This window comes from Siphateles boraxobius, unplaced genomic scaffold (assembly GCF_051911475.1).
Source record: "Siphateles boraxobius isolate OS27281-9 unplaced genomic scaffold, OSU_SipBor_1 6, whole genome shotgun sequence".
NCBI lineage: Eukaryota > Metazoa > Chordata > Actinopteri > Cypriniformes > Leuciscidae > Siphateles > Siphateles boraxobius.
Genome location: NW_027509186.1, coordinates 3,686,519 through 3,700,000, shown reverse-complemented (window position 1 = coordinate 3,700,000; position 13,482 = coordinate 3,686,519). Strand labels below are relative to the sequence as shown.

Sequence of the window (13,482 nt, the reverse complement as noted above, 5' to 3'; positions counted from 1 at the left end):
CCTGGTGGAAAAGACGACCAACCCTGAGAGTGCGATGGTGGAACTGATGGCGGTTGGCCTGGTGGAAAAGACGACCAACCCTGAGAGTGGCGATGGTGGAACTGATGGCGGTTGGCCTGGTGGAAAAGACGACCAACCCTGAGAGTGCGATGGTGGAAAAGACAAATCAGAATTCCCAGGCCAGACATGCCACCCAGGAAAGTGCTGGGCCCCAGGCCAGTCTGTGCCAGATGGAGATGTGTCTACAAGCCCAGTGTCTGTGTGCGTAATAGAAGACACTGCAGTTCCAGTTCGTGCACATTTACGTTGGCGTATAACTGCCTCACCCTCCCGATTTTCAGGCTCCTGGAACTCAATGGCAACATGTCCATGTTCAACAGGTGCAGATGGGAGTTCTCTAGGCTTTGGCAGTGGCTCCTTTGCCAAACCAACAGGCTGGGGAAGCTCCACTCCTTGTAGCAAGGTGTCCCGGTCAGTTCTTTTCTGTCTGTCGAGAAGCCTGGGAAAGAATAACAGACATTTTTAGCTTTACCCACAGTACATTTACAAAACATCTCTACTGATTTGTTTTTATAAACTATGTACACTAAACTATTCAAAAACTATCCATCACTTGGATACTTCAGCATTAAAGGAACACGCCGACTTTTTGGGACTTTAGCTTATTCACCGTATCTCCGAAGCACTGCTACTTCTGTGGAGTGATTTACTCCAACTCTGAGCAAACTCTCTGCTCCTCACCAGTTCTCAGGTGCTGCGAGTAAATCACTCCGTCCAAGTAGCAGTGCTTCACCTTCTGAGAATATACTTCCCAGTATGTATATGGTTAGAAGAAGCCTGCGTCTCATATGGCCTTGTTATTTGTACACACTGTTGCTATACAAATCACAACATGTAAATAGGAAAATGTTGATGTTATTTTGTCACTTATTGGGAGCAGTATGCTAGATGGAGCCATTTACCTCCAGTATTTGTGCTAAGCTAGGCCAGCGGTGGGGGCGTCGGATAGAGTTACAGCACGCACGTAGATTAGAAGGGTATGTATGGACTTATCTGACTCTGGGGGATACGGTGAATAAGCTAAAGTCCCAAAAAGTCAGCGTGTTCCTTTAACATTCAGCAATATTATCAATTTGACTATACTGACATTATTGGACAATAACTAAACTGATAACATTACAGCTGATTTATAGCCGAATTGACCTCATTTCGTAATTGATGAACTTCGCACTTTGTGAACATTATCAGAGAAAAACAGACTGTGGAATGTCTCAACTGACAAATCAGAATCAAGCATTTCAGAAAGCTGTGTAATAAGCAATAACGTATTCTAAACCGTAACATTCTGAATTTCTGAAAAGCTTTTGTGAAACAATGTATGCATTTATTACCAAATTTTTTAAATCCTTTTTTTGGCAGACATATAAAAGGTTGCAAGTTTCAAAATGAGACGGTGTCTGAAAACAATGTATACATTTAATGTATGTTATATACAAATACATGTGGAATAGAGAATAGTTCAAAAGATTTATTATTTCAGAAGTGCAGTCGTTCATCATAGGAATAGATTTCATATTACTGAAGTGAATTTAGGAAGCTGAAATCCAACTCACCATGAAGACACTGTGGTGTTGTTTATAGTAACTAGCACCAAGTTGGTCTGGTCTAGTAGCTCTCTGCAGTCTTCAAGCAGCTGCTTGATGCGGCTATAAATCATCACAATTGCCTGAGGAATGGGAAAGGTTTTGCCCTTGTTATCTTTAGGCCTATTTCTGGCTTCCCTGAATTCCTTCAGAAGCTTGAGTGCAACACATTCTGAAACCCTGTTGGCATCAGGTCTCTGGGCAGCCTGACCATGAGTCATGAACAGTCTGTGAATAAAAAGATGCATGATTGTATTATGTATGATTAGTATTCTATGGTTCATTATAGCTTTGTAAACATATAGACTGATTATGTTTTGGAATTGTATGGCAATGAGAGATAGACTTTATGATCTATCCTGGATCTCATCAAAACAGTTTTTTGAAAGTATTTTTAACCTTTGAAAGGAATTAAATTATACAGGGAGCATTCAACAAGACTCAAATTTAACACCGGTGCATTACAATTTAACTCACCCCTCAGCTGCTTGCTGACCAGGGGCTGAGCCACTACGCTTCCGAGAAGCTCTCCAAGGACCTTCCAAGGTCTTTTTCTTGCACTTAAGGGAATACTTGGAGGGGGACTGATCAATGGTATGCAAATACGAATACAACCGCAAGATCTCTGCTATCTCGTTAGTTGATAAACCAGTGATCGTGCGGTTGAGACTGACGAGATAGCCTGCCAGGTTATCCACTGCCTCCCATCCAGGAACACCCCTTGAATCACATCTACTGTCCTAGAAATGGAAACAAAAACAGAATCCTGGATTAGGAAATTATTTTGATACTTTGATAAACCATTCACAAATTACAAGCATCAGGTATTAGAAACTTTACCGGAGCTGGTGTGCTGGGCCCAGCACAGGAAATGTCTTCAATGTCAGGACTGTAAGAGCCACCACTTGGCACACTGGTTTCCTAGATTTTTTAAAAACATTTTAAAGAGAAGAATAAACTTCAGTTACAAAATTGACTGTTCAAATTGACTATTATTAATCTTTTAATTAAATGAACGTTTAATCATGAAGCAACTCATTCATTGCTCCTAAAAACATTAACATTCCTATGTAATTTTAATTCAAAACGATCAAGAAAATTGACATTACCAGAGGTGAGATCAATGAATCACCATGACTGCTGGAACTTGCAAGGGTGTGTGTGCCCAAATTGAGGTCTGCCGCATCACATATTGTGACATCCAGACACTCATCCTCCTGAACTTCAACCTCCATCTCTGGCAAGGCGATTTCATGTTGCTCCAGTGGAGAAAGCAGGTCTCCTCTGTCAGACTGTGCCAGCAAGTACTCCACAGCTATACGCTCATCTGCCATAAAGATTCAATAAACATTTTGTAATAAGAGCTATATATCAGGCTAAAGCAGTAGGCTACAGTGCATGTGATGAATGTAGTGTTGCTAATGAAAAATCTATTTTGCGATTAACATGAAAAATGTAAAAGCAAAAATCACAAAAGAAAAACTAAAACAAATACACTTCAGTTTCACAAACTGACATATCTTATAACTAGGAACAAGCACCTTTACAGCAATGATCAGTCATGAAAACGATGGTCTGATTGGTTAGCGTTCAGGCAGCATGCAAAGCCTTTGAAAACACACAGTGATGCCTGGAATCACCATCGTAATAGTGTGTACAATGGTGAATCTTACCAGTGGGTTTCCCAGGAGGTTTGAATTCTGGCAGGAGTGCACATCCAAGGACTCTGTTGCTGAGGACATTCATGTGGGACATTAAACGTACATCATACATTTTAGTAAGTGATGTACCACTCATGTCCACAGCTTGATGAGCTCGGTTGATGTTCCACCTAGATGCACCCTCAAGCATGTACATCTGCGTATGTAGTGCATTACATCTCCAACCTGAAAGACAATGTTTCACATGATTAAAATACTATTATATAACCCCCCACTCAGAACCACCAGGCCTAAGAAAAAGGTTTGTTTCCAATTTGGTGCCTTTAATTTTCGAAGTCAGCAACTTCAGTATTGTGACAACACTATTTAAATATATGCATAATATTGTTTTATAATTTCAATTTACCTGGAATAAAAGTGCACTGGTGGCGATGGAAGCTTTCCAGAGAGGAGGACCCTCTGCCACACCTCAGTACATCCAGAACCTTGTCACCCTTCTGTAAACCGGAGCCCAGTTTTGTGTACAACTGAACACCGGGTGGATCTTGGATGCAAGGTAAGTGTTTCTGCTGTACCTCCCACACACGTGTCATGCTCTCTGGATTGATGAGGCGCAAACCAGTGGTGTCGGTCAGTTCCCACATGGAGTCCAGCAGTCCTTGTATCAAGACACGAGTTTCTTCAACTCCGCGTGTCCTCCTCCTGCAGTGCTTGGCCAGCTCACTGGAGGTGATGCTTGACAGGATTTGGGCCTATGTTGAAATATGACCCCCATGTTTTTTTAAAAGCATGGTCTTTTTCGCCTCTTTAAGACGAGAGATGTCATCCTTGTCCCATTCAAATATACAGCTGGACAACTTGGAGCAGAAAGTGCCATACAGTGGATGGTGCTCCGTTGTAAGGCCAGCAGTAAACCGCCGCATGAAGTGGAACACATCAAGTCGCACTGTGATATTCCATGGTCGGAACCAGGTAAGAACTGGAGTCACGCCTACACCAATGAGAAACAAGGAGTGATTGTTTTCTCAGATTTACATTTGCATCATTAAAGAAATATAATAATGCTGTTTTACATAAGCTTTTGTCTACTTGATTGCAAACACTGAACAGGGTTCTCATAGTAAATTGCTACTGTAAATAGAAATTAAGAATTTTAGAACCATTGTAAATAGATCTAAAAAAATATAAATTTCTATAGTAAATAGTTCTAAAAATTCTCTTTATGAGTGTTCTTAAAGAATATGAACAAACACCTAGAAAAACCATGTACAGGAATGAAATTTAGTTTTTAGTAATTTAGAAACATGCCTGAAATGGTTGCTAATATGAATTAGAAATACAAACACATTCATATTAGGTAAAGACTTAATGTAACAAACCTGTCTCGCTGCAGCAGTCCCGGTCAACGTAAATCACAGCTGGCTCTGGCTCCCCAGCATCCTTGTATCGCTTTACGATGCCCTGACACAAGTCATCTATGCCAGCTCCCTCACCAGTGGTTAGGACACAGTTCAGGACTTGGCCAAACTCATTGCCAACATTGGTCATCCATGTAGCAGTGTCCGCAATGCCACCAGCAAGCTTTTTAGTTATCTATATAAATACACAAACATTACAATCAGATAAAAATCTCTGAACATCAAGTTGAAATTAACATGCATTTGCCTCTTTTTATATACATTTACCTTCTTGGTAGAATCAAGCTTCAGGATGCTACCATATGTTGATGTTATGACACCCTTTAGCTCATCAATGTGACTCAGGATCTCGTTGGCATGAACCGTCTCAAACCACTGTGCCAGAGGTAGGGGGCAAAAAGGCGGTGGCTGCTGATATACCACTTCAGCCTGTGTCAGGGCACATTTCTTTTTGTGAAATTCACAGTCTGTCAGATAGTTAATGGTACGTCTTGCCCACTCCTCGCTGTGAACTTCTTCAAGCGCCTGCTGCAAGAAACTGGAGCTGTTCCCAGCAGTTCTAGGCTTCAACAAAGTCACACACTTCCTGTCAAGTGCAAGGTGAGTGGTAAGAACAGCGGGGAATTTGTTTCTGTGGGAGGGATCTAGTTGTTTGAGGATCTCCGAACTCCAAGGGCAGACAGGAATCTTACACTTACTGCAGCGAGGGTAGTCTACTCCAATTAAATAATATCTCGAGTCAATATCAATGACTTCCCTCACTTTTGTGTAGATTCCTGAATGGTGCATCTTCCTATTGCACTGTGTGCACTTCAGAGGAATACCCCACATTCTCATTGGGGCCCACAGAAACATACGCTGTCTAAAGTAGGTGTTAGGATCAGGAGGTGAAGTTGTAGGCTTGCTGGGACTTGGTGGATGAAACCAGTTTTGAGAAAACTGCTGCTTAAGTCGTCCTGTGGCGTCATATAGACACTGCGCGATCCACTTCTGGTCTGCTGGCTTAATAACTCGACAGAACTGTTTGGGGAGAAAACTCACCCAATTCACTACTGGAGGCCTCAGGTTAATTTCCAGGGATGGTGTTTGAGGTGCAGTTTGTGGAACGCCTTGCTGCTCTTCAATGTATGCGGGTGATTCAGTAAATGATGTTGTTGGAGAAGGTGTTGGTGGATCCACAGATTCTGTCCCTGCAAGACTGGTACAAGGATGATTAGTTTCAATGTGGTGAAGAAGTCCAACCGCACCCCAGACTTTTGCACCACACTGGTCACAACATTCTTGGACATGGTAATCTGACAGATGTTCGGAGAAACAGTCCACATCAATGTCTTCACCACAAAGACCACACTTTATTGAAGAACTGCTCTCTGGGACTGATCTTGAGCCTGCACTGCTCTCTGGGACTGATCTTGAGCCTGCACTGCTCTCTGGGACTGATCTTGAGCCTGCACTGCTCTCTGGGGCTGGTTTTGCGCCTGCACTGCTCAGTGGTCTTGCCTGAGCACCTGCACTGCTCCATGAGGCTGGTCTTGCCTGAGCACCTGCACTGCTCTCTGGGACTGATCTTGCCTGCGCACCTGCACTGCTCCATGAGGCTGGTCTTGCCTGCGCACCTGCACTGCTCCATGAGGCTGGTCTTGCCTGCGCACCTGCACTGCTCCATGAGGCTGGTCTTGCCTGCGCACCTGCACTGCTCCATGAGGCTGGTCTTGCCTGCGCACCTGCACTGCTCCATGAGGCAGGTTTTGCACCTGCACTGCTCTGTGGTCCTCCTTGCATGCCTGCACTGCTCTGTGGTCCTGCTTGCATGCCTGCACTGCTCTGTGGTCCTGCTTGCATGCCTGCACTGCTCTGTGGTCCTGCTTGCATGCCTGCACTGCTCTGTGGTCCTGCTTGCATGCCTGCACTGCTCTGTGGTCCTGCTTGCATGCCTGCACTGCTCTGTGGTCCTGCTTGCATGCCTAACACTGTCTGCTCTGCTGACTGTAAAAAAAGCATTAGTGTTTTCCCTAGGATTAGTGTTTTCCCTAGGTCTAAAAATCTGCAAATTATCAAAATCAAAACTTTGCTGAAAAACATGTTGTACACAATTACTACATGCAAACTGTCGTCTGATTCATAGGTTGTTGTTCTTTAAGGAAAGTAATACACCTTTAAGTAGAATTGTAAAAACACCCACCTTCAGGTCTTTGTGCAGGCATCTTTTTACTGCGAGTTAAATTGACATTTATATGCATTTTATTCAAGTAACCTGTTATACCATTATAAAGACCTCACTGATTTACATTAAAAGCTAAGAAATTAATCTAGTGTACTGACAGCATTTGCACTAAATTGCACAGCTTTGCTCAGTTTGTGCGCATTATATATATATATATATATATATATATATATATACACACACACCTTTTTCTGACTATTATTTCATGTCAGGCTTTACAGCTCAAATAATGAACATTTTTCTCTTATTAAAAAATGTTTTTAAATTAGTAATGATCACCAGCATAGGTAAAATAATCACATTCATTACATACCTTATGATAACCACATTTGCAAGTGATTATTTTCCCAAATATATCATATGCACAGGTCTGTTTGTGTAATGGACAGTTATTAATTCTTTCCAAGGCATGCTTCCACTTCTTCGCCCCTGGCTTCTTGCCTGTTGAGAAGTGGTACTTCCCTTGGGCATACTTGCACATGATGTCATGCCAGTATGAGTCTGGTTTACCAGTCTTAGTCATGTCTATAAATATGAAACAACAGGGTAAATACGAGACAACTTGAGAACAACTTCAGAGAGATACAAATGAAATGAAATTTAAAGAAAAGGCTTAGGGGAAAACATTTAAGACAAATTTTATGTAGAAGAGGGATTTTACACATGGATGGTTGTCAAATTATGTATGTTTGTTAATTTAACCATGTTAAAAGACAATTTTTAAACTATGGTAAATAGAATGAATGATTACGTTGCACTAAATTCAAATTGGTGCAATGAGGGGTGCAGTGAGAGGTGCAGTGAGAGGTGCAGTGTGCAGTGAGACGTGAGGTGCAGTGAGAGGTGAGATGCAGTGAGGGGTGCAGTGAGTGGTGCAGTGAGAGGTGCAGTGAGAGATGAGATGCAGTGAGGGGTGCAGTGAGTGGTGCAGTGAGAGGTGCAGTGAGAGATGAGATGCCGTGAGGGGTGCAGTGAGTGGTGCAGTGAGAGGTGCAGTGAGAGGTGAGATGCAGTGAGGGGTGCAGTGAGAGGTGCAGTGAGAGGTGCAGTGAGAGGTGGGGTGCAGTGAGTGGTGCAGTGAGAGGTGAGGTGCAGTGAGAGGTGAGGTGCAGTGAGAGGTGAGATGCAGTGAGAGGTGCAGTGAGGGGTGCAGTGTGCAGTGAGAGGTGAGATGCAGTGAGAGGTGAGATGCAGTGAGAGGTGAGATGCAGTGAGAGGTGAGATGCAGTGAGAGGTGAGATGGAGTGAGAGGTGAGATGGAGTGAGAGGTGAGATGGAGTGAGAGGTGCAGTGAGGGGTGCAGTGAGAGGTGAGATGCAGTGAGAGGTGCAGTGAGGGGTGCAGTGTGCAGTGAGAGGTGAGATGCAGTGAGAGGTGAGATGCAGTGAGGGGTGCAGTGAGAGGTGCAGTGAGGGGTGCAGTGAGAGATGAGAGGTGAAGTGAGAGGAGCAGGGCCAGGGAGAAGAGAAGGCCCAAGGAGAGGGCAAGGTAAAGGTGTAAGAATGTGTGGTGGTGGCATTCCAAGGGCTGCAAGAACAGTAGTCAGTGATGAAATCCGTGCCACTATCATTGACCATGTAATCAACCACGGTCTTTCACTAAGAGAGGCTGGAAAAAAGTAAAGTTACTGTACATGTGGACATACAATTCCCAACCAAGAAATGTAGTGTAAAAACGGTGGACTGCATGTTTTGCATGTTTTTCAAACTGAAACACTAAAGTCTATGAAGTTTTTGTAATGTCAACAATAGCCAGTATTTTGAAACTGGGTGTACTTTGATTGACTGCATGTACCTTGTGACGTGAAAACAAGTGTTATTCTTTGACAGAATAATTTCATTCTGAGTCTGAGTCAGATTTTCAGTGTTTTGGTAAAGTTAGTGTATGCAGAGAAAGATGTGTTCTATTTTGAAATGAAGAGTGTGTTTTTCAAAATGTGTTTTTGAGAAGAAAATCGTCCATTTGGCCAATTGTGTTTTGTGGGTGTGAGTCTGTTTTAAGAGTTTAGAAAAATTATCTGAAGTATGGGTAAGCGCTTGTTAGCGATTGAAAAAAAAAAACTAATAAATTGAAAACAGTAAAAAGCAACAGAGAGTAAAAATAAAGCAGTTCATTATGTAAAAATTATAACATAATTAGTTTCTAAAGTTATTAGGCTTTTTATTACGGTTTTATTTGTACACTCTATGGTTAATACAAAACAAGTCACCACTCTGTATTTTAACATTAATCATCATAGGAATTATTATCCTCATTTATAGTCCATATACTGTTATCTTAAACCAGTCCGGCTAAGCTTTTGCAGTATGAAGGCCGCGATTTATATCACTATATCAAAACATGGCCTCCGAACTCTATATAAGTGTTAAAACAACGAATTACAAATAAAGATAGCTGAATTAAACGTGTGCAACCTAAACCGAGTTTGAACTGTAATGTCCAACGAATAGATAATTTTTCTCTTTCACGTTAAAATGTTAATTAAACTGTACTTGCCTGCATCAAAACACAAAACCGTCTCAGGTAGTGATGGGGTGAATGACGAGTCCTTTTCGCGCCGTCGCTCTTTATGACGGTGGTCACGAGACTATGTTTCGGCCAATGACTGTTTTGGCCCGTCCAGCCAATGGCTGTTTTGCCCCGCTGTTCGGAACTGTTAGGACCCGCTGTTCGGAACTGTTAGGACGTAATTTAGGATTGTTAGGACCTGTGTTAGGAATTGTTAGGACTTATTTAGATTGTGTTAGGAATTGTTAGGACTTATTTAGATTGTGTTAGGACTTGTGTTAGGACTTGTAACAAATGGTTAGGAATAGTTAGGCTGTCCATTCGCCGGAGGGTACGGCCACGACTACAAGCTTTCTGAAAGGGGCATGTCGTTTGGCTTGCTGCCTTGCAGCGTCGCTGCCCGAGGCCAGTGTAGATCAGCAAGAACTCAACAACAAAACGTACCGCTCCACAAAAAGAGGCTCGTTCACCCGAACAGGGACTTGAACCCTGGACCCTCAGATTAAAAGTCTGATGCTTTACCGACTGAGCTATCCGGGCTCTTGCTCGAGAAGCGTGCGTGCTGCGTGCGAACGCACAGCAAAATGAATCGTATTGGCGCAGAAAAAAGAGTGTCCTCCAATGCATTGCGTTTCCTTCTTCGAAGATTCAGAACGGCCGTCAAAACGTCTGCTATGTCAAAATATATTTGCAAATTAGTGGGAATGCAGCCTATTAGACTGATGATAATAGTCATTAAAGGAAAATAATGTTAGGAAAAAGAACAAAAACTCACTGCTACTTGTCTGGAAAGCCTCTTCACACGCTTCAATGCTATTGACTTGCCGCGCTCTTATCGTTATTGTAAACTTGTGTCAAAGGCGCAGTTGTTTGTAGCAAATAGCAAGCCCGCGGCACTCTAGGTAACAGCCAGCGAGTGTACTGACACCTAGCGATTAGAAAATATACACGCACCATATTCTCTCTGAAGTAAGATTCTTCCGAAATAAATAGGAGTGTTTCGTTTTCAGCCTTTTCTCTAAGGGTTCGAACCTGAGAGCTCATGCTTTCAAAGAAGGTCCCAGTTTCAATTCACTCGAACATCCAGAGCACATCAAGGGCACGCGCCGTGCACAAAATGAGTAGGCCGAAGGACGGGGTGAGGAGAGGTGGTGACATGGAGCTCAATTTCAATGGCACCCAGAAAACCTTGCCGTGACCCGGATTCGCTGCGGCCACAACGCAGAGTACTAACCACTATACGATCACGGCGAGCTACCGGTCTACCCGACGTGTCCCTGACTACAAAGGGGCCTTGTCATCTTTAGCTTGCAGACAAAACTGTTTCTTACCAACATTACTTTATTCAAGGGTAATCCTGTAACAGTGACTTTTTTTCCTTTTATAAAGTTTAAGCTAGGCCTCCAGAAGGTTAGAAACTAAAGAAGACTGTCAACGTAGTCGACAGGATTCGAACCTGCGCGGGGAGACCCCAATGGATTTCAAGTCCATCGCCTTAACCACTCGGCCCCGACTACAAGCTGTCTGAAAGGGGCATGTCGTTTGGCTTGGTGCCTTGCAGCGTCGCTGCCCGAGGCCAGTGTAGATCAGCAAGAACTCAACAACAAAACGTACCGCTCCACAAAAAGAGGCTCGTTCACCCGAACAGGGACTTGAACCCTGGACCCTCAGATTAAAAGTCTGATGCTTTACCGACTGAGCTATCCAGGCTCTTGCTCGAGAAGCGTGCGTGCTGCGTGCGAACGCACAGCAAAATGAATCGTATTGGCGCAGAAAAAAGAGTGTCCTCCAATGCATTGCGTTTCCTTCTTCGAAGATTCAGAACGGCCGTCAAAACCTCTGGTATGTCAAAATATATTTGCAAATTAGTGAGAATGCAGCCTATTAGACTGATGATAATAGTCATTAAAGGAAAATAATGCTAGGAAAAAGAACAAAAACTCACTGCTACTTGTCTGGAAAGCCTCTTCACACGCTTCAATGCTGTTGACTTGCCGCGCTCTTATCGTTATTGTAAACTTGTGTCAAAGGCGCAGTTGTTTGTAGCAAATAGCAAGCCCGCGGCACTCTAGGTAACAGCCAGCGAGTGTACTGACACCTAGCGATTAGAAAATATACACGCACCATATTCTCTCTGAAACAAGATTCTTCCGAAATCAATAGGAGCGTTTCGTTTTCAGTCTTTTCTCTAGGGGTTCGAACCTGAGAACTCATGCTTTCAAAGAAGGTCCCAGTTTCAATTCACTCGAACATCCAGAGCACATCAAGGACACGCGCCGTGCACAAAAAGAGTAAAACTCACCGGATTCGAACCGGGGTTGCTGCGGCCACAATGCAGAGTACTAACCACTATACGATCACAGCGAGCTACCGGTCTACCCGACATGTCCCAGACTACAAAGGGGCGTTGTCATCTTTAGCTTGTAGACAAAACTGTTTCTTACCAACATAACTCTTTACAAGGGTAATCCTGTAACAGTGACTTTTTTTCCTTTTATAAAGTTTAAGCTAGGCCTCCAGAAGGTTACAAACTAAAGCAGGCGCATGCTGTCAATGCTGGAAAGCATCTTCACATGGTTTTATCGTTACTGTAAACTTGCGTCAAAAGCCATGTTGTTTGGAACAAATAGCAAGCCCACGGCACTCTAGGTAACAGCCAGTGAGTGTACTGACACCTAGCGATTAGAAAATATACAGCGTATAATTAATGTTTTATTATTGTTTTGAAGTTATTTTAGTTATTTGAAAATTACTTATGTTGCCTTTGAAATTAAGGCACAAGAGATGTAATTCTAGTATATAGTGTGAATATATACATTTATTGTGTGAAACTCTAGGAACTCGCTTTAAGAATAAAATTAAAAGGCAGACACGTGAGTGAACTTTAGCAACTGTGGCCCATCCCAAATCGACAGGAATTTTGACAATTACCGCATGATAGTTACCAAATTTGTAAATGATTCAGCAGCAGTAGAAAAAATAACTATGTTTGCTTTGTCACTATTCTACTCTTTCTTGCTTTTTACAGAGGTTAAAAGTAATAAAGGAGAGATTTCCCCTTTAGACTCTCGGTTTGGAGATAGAATTTCACAGAATCTATCTTTGAGACCGACTGCACCTCATCCTACACATAGTTCCACACTACCCATGCCTGGAAAAGAGCCCACATTCTTTACAAGTAAGTTTATGGTCTTTATACATATACTATTTCAAATGAAGTGACCGAAAAATGTGTTTGGACATTTGTTTGAATGTTCTTGCCTTTTATTACAAAATATCAACCGAAGTGGCATTTAATTTTGGGTTCATGTGCACAATACATGTTGTTACTCTGCTAGGACACCCATGTGGACTTGAAGATGAAGATGAGCTGATTTAATTCATTATTTAGATGTTAGAAGATCTTTAAAGAAGGAGCTGCATTATGACTGGATGATTATAAATGAGTAAATGAATGAAGTAATACTTAAGTCATGCTGTCAGAACTATACTGACTGAATATGAATTTAACAGAATAAATTAGTGACGGAATAATGTTATTTGACTTGTTAGGTGAGCATTGTTCATGAAATACATTTACCAAAGGGTATGCAAATTGCAGACACATTTTCCCTCAGGTGACCGCATATACATTATTATTCAAATATTTGTATCATTTAAATTGCATGTATATTGTCATGTAATCGTATTGTTATCGTGTTGAATGGATTGTGACGATAAGAAACAGTACACCTAACAAGTCAAAGAACATTATTCCGTCACTAATTTATTCTGTTAAATATATGCTTAAAATATATGTTAACAGTGCAGTAAGATGTAATGTGCAGTAGTATGGAGGACCAAACCTGCAATTAAAAATGAATCAATAAATGAATTAATAAATAGATAGATAAATAAATGTGATAATAGGAAAATAAATAAAGGAATAAAAGACTTGATAAAATAAACATGATTCATTTTAATCAAATGTATTTTTGTATATTTTTCCCCTAATTTATAATTTTTTGCTTTTATATTTTAATGTATTT

General features: G+C 41.9%; 3 non-coding genes across 3 annotated transcripts; all 3 read right to left on the bottom strand.

Moving 5' to 3' along the window:
- Positions 1 to 9,921: 9,921 nt before the first annotated feature.
- trnak-uuu (transfer RNA lysine (anticodon UUU)) lies at positions 9,922 to 9,994 on the bottom strand. Its single transcript has one exon. It is a non-coding gene; the product is annotated as a tRNA-Lys (tRNA).
- An 895-nt stretch (positions 9,995 to 10,889) lies between these two features.
- trnas-uga (transfer RNA serine (anticodon UGA)) lies at positions 10,890 to 10,971 on the bottom strand. The gene has a single exon. It is a non-coding gene; the product is annotated as a tRNA-Ser (tRNA).
- Positions 10,972 to 11,091: 120 nt separating this feature from the next.
- Positions 11,092 to 11,164, bottom strand: trnak-uuu (transfer RNA lysine (anticodon UUU)). Its single transcript has one exon. It is a non-coding gene; the product is annotated as a tRNA-Lys (tRNA).
- Between the last annotated feature and the right edge of the window lie 2,318 nt (positions 11,165 to 13,482).